This window comes from Dama dama, unplaced genomic scaffold, assembly GCF_033118175.1.
Source record: "Dama dama isolate Ldn47 unplaced genomic scaffold, ASM3311817v1 ptg000093l, whole genome shotgun sequence".
Lineage (NCBI taxonomy): Eukaryota > Metazoa > Chordata > Mammalia > Artiodactyla > Cervidae > Dama > Dama dama.
The window spans coordinates 383,325-386,466 of NW_026870908.1; positions in this window are offsets into that span (position 1 = coordinate 383,325).

Consider the following 3,142-nt stretch of genomic DNA (forward strand, 5'->3'; position numbering starts at 1 on the left):
TCTTTGGCCCAGCAGCCTCAGGGCAGCAGGGAGAGCAAGAGGCCCAACTTGCCCCTAGGTCGGCTCTGCCCCTTCCCACAAAGGCGGCCAGCCCAGCAGCTGCCTGACAGACTCTGGCTCCCCCGAGCTCTCTGCCGGTGCAGGGGTCAGGAACAGACGTGTGCATGTGGTTCTGCCTTGGCCTGGGAGTGTGGACCCCCTGCCTGGCCCCCAGTCTCAGGGGCAAGGGCCCGGAGAGAGCACCACCCCGAAGCGCTTTTCTCCCGGGATGGGAGCATTGTGCGCGCTTGGTGGGAACAGTGGGCGGGAGTGCGTGCAAAACGGCCTTTGGAGGCAGCCGGGGTTGTCTTCCAGTGGGAGAGGGCCGGTTGTGCTCAGAGGCCCCACAGGCCAGGGGCAGGACCCAGCAGGTCCCCTGGCCCTGGTCAGCCTTGCCCAGACCTTCCTGGCCTCCAGGGGTACTGCCCCACCAAGGGGCAGGCTGCGGGGACTGGGTCCAGACATGCCCGGGCGCCTCCCCAGGCTCATCCCCGCTGGTGCCTTTCCCCTGGGCCTAGGCCTCGGTTGAGGCCTCCTTGGAGAGGAGATTGCTGGCAGGTGCTGTCTCCACACTGCAAGGTGCTGGAGCTCAGAGGGCCTCGTCAGAGGGAAGGGACCAGCAAAGGGCTGGATGCCCAAGACGTCTTTGGCCCAGCAGCCTCAGGGCAGCAGGGAGAGCAAGAGGCCCAACTTGCCCCTAGGTCGGCTCTGCCCCTTCCCACACAGGCGGCCAGCCAAGCACCTGCCTGAGAGACTCTGGCTCCCCCGAGCTCTCTGCCGGTGTAGGGGGCAGGAACAGACGTGTTCATGTCGTTCTGTCTTGGCCTGGGAGTGTGTTCCCCCTGCCCGGCCCGCAGGCTTAGGGGCAAGGGCCCGGAGAGGGCAACACCCCGAAGCGCTTTTCTCCCGGGCTTGGGAGCATTGTGCGTGCCTGGCGGGAACAGCGGGCGGGAGTGTTGGCAAACCGGCCTTTGGAGGCAGCCGGGGAGGTCTTCCAGTGGGAGAGGGCCGGTTGTGCTCAGAGGCCCCACAGCCCAGGGGCAGGACCCAGCAGGGCCCCTGCCCCTGGCCAGCCTTGCCCAGACCTTCCTGGCCTCCGGGGGTACTGCCCCACCAAGGGGCAGGCTGCGGGGACTGGGTCCAGACATGCCCGTGCGCCTCCACTGGCTCATCCCCGCTGGTGCCTTTCCCCTGGGCCTAGGCCTCGGTTGAGGCCTCCTTGGAGAGGAGGTTGCTGGCAGGGGCTGTCTCCACACTGCAAGGTGCTGGAGCTCAGAGGGCCTCGTCAGAGGGAAGGGACCAGCAAGGGGCTGGATGCCCAAGACCTCTTTGGCCCAGCAGCCTCAGGGCAGCAGGGAGAGCAAGAGGCCCAACTTGCCCCTAGGGCGGCTCTGCCCCTTCCCACACAGGCGGCCAGCCCAGCAGCTGCCTGACAGACTCTGGCTCCCCCCAGCTCTCTGCCGGTGGAGGGGGCAGGAACAGACGTGTGCATGTGGTTCTGCCTTGGCCTGGGACTGTGGATCCCCTGCCTGGCCCCCAGGCTCAGGGGCAGGGGCCCGGAGAGACCACCACCCCGAAGCGCTTTTCTCCCGAGCTTGGGAGCATTGTGCGCGCCTGGCGGGAACAGTGGGCGGGAGTGCTTGCAAACCGGCCTTTGGAGGCAGCCGGGGAGGTCTTCCAGTGGGCAAGGGCCGGTTGTGCTCAGAGGCCCCACAGGCCAGGGGCAGGACCCAGCAGGGCCCCTGCCCCTGGCCAGCCTTGCCCAGACCTTCCTGGCCTCCGGGGGTACTGCCCCACCAAGGGGCAGGCTGCGGGGACAGGGTCCAGACATGCCCGGGCGCCTCCCCTGGCTCAACCCCGCTGGTGCCTTTTCCCTGGGCCTAGGCCTCGGTTGAGTCCTCCTTGGAGAGGAGATTGCTGGCAGGTGCTGTCTCCACACTGCAAGGTGCTGGAGCTCAGAGGGCCTCATCAGAGGGAAGGGACAAGCAAGGGGCTGGATGCCCAAGACCTCTTTGGCCCAGCAGCCTCAGGGCAGCAGGGAGAGCAAGAGGCCCAACTTGCCCCTAGGTCGGCTCTGCCCCTTCCCACACAGGCGGCCAGCCCAGCAGCTGCCTGACAGACTCTGGCTCCCCCGAGCTCTCTGCCGGTGCAGGGGGCAGATCAGACGTGTGCATGTGGTTCTGCCTTCGCCTGGGAGTGTGGACACCCTGCCTTGCCCCCAGGCTCAGGGGCAAGGGCCCGAAGAGAGCACCACCCCGAAGCGCTTTTCTCCCGGGCTTGGGAGCATTGTGCACGCCTGCTGGGAACAGTGGGCGGGAGCGCTTGTTAACCGGCCTTTGGAGGCAGCCGGGCAGGTCTTCCAGCGGGAGAGTGCCGGTTGTGCTCAGACGTCCCACAGGCCAGGGGCAGGACCCAGCAGTGTCCCTGCCCCTGGCAGCCTTGCCCAGACCTTCCTGGCCTCCGGGGGTACTGCCCCACCAAGGGGCAGGCTGCGGGGACTGGGTCCAGACATGCCCGTGCGCCTCCACTGGCTCATCCCCGCTGGTGCCTTTCCCTTGGGCCTAGGCCTCGGTTGAGGCCTCCTTGGAGAGGAGGTTGCTGGCAGGGGCTGTCTCCACACTGCAAGGTGCTGGAGCTCAGAGGGCCTCGTCAGAGGGAAGGGACCAGCAAGGGGCTGGATGCCCAAGATCTCTTTGGCCCAGCAGCCTCAGGGCAGCAGGGAGAGGAAGAGGCCCAACTTGCCCCTAGGTCGGCTCTGCCCCTTCCCACACAGGCGGCCAGCCGAGCAGCTGCCTGACAGACTCTGGCTCCCCCGAGCTCTCTGCCGGTGCAGGGGTCAGGAACAGACGTGTGCATGTGGTTCTGCCTTGGTCTGGGAGTGTGGAACCACTGCCTGGCCCCCACACTCAGGGGCAAGGGCCCGGAGAGAGCAACACAACGAAGCGCTTTTCTCCCGGGCTTGGGAGAATTGTGCGTGCCTGGCGGGAACAGCGGGCGGGAGTGTTGGCAAACCGGCCTTTGGAGGCAGCCGGGGAAGTCTTCCAGTGGGAGAGGGCCGGTTGTGCTCAGAGGACCCACAGGCCAGGGGCAGGACCCAGCAGGG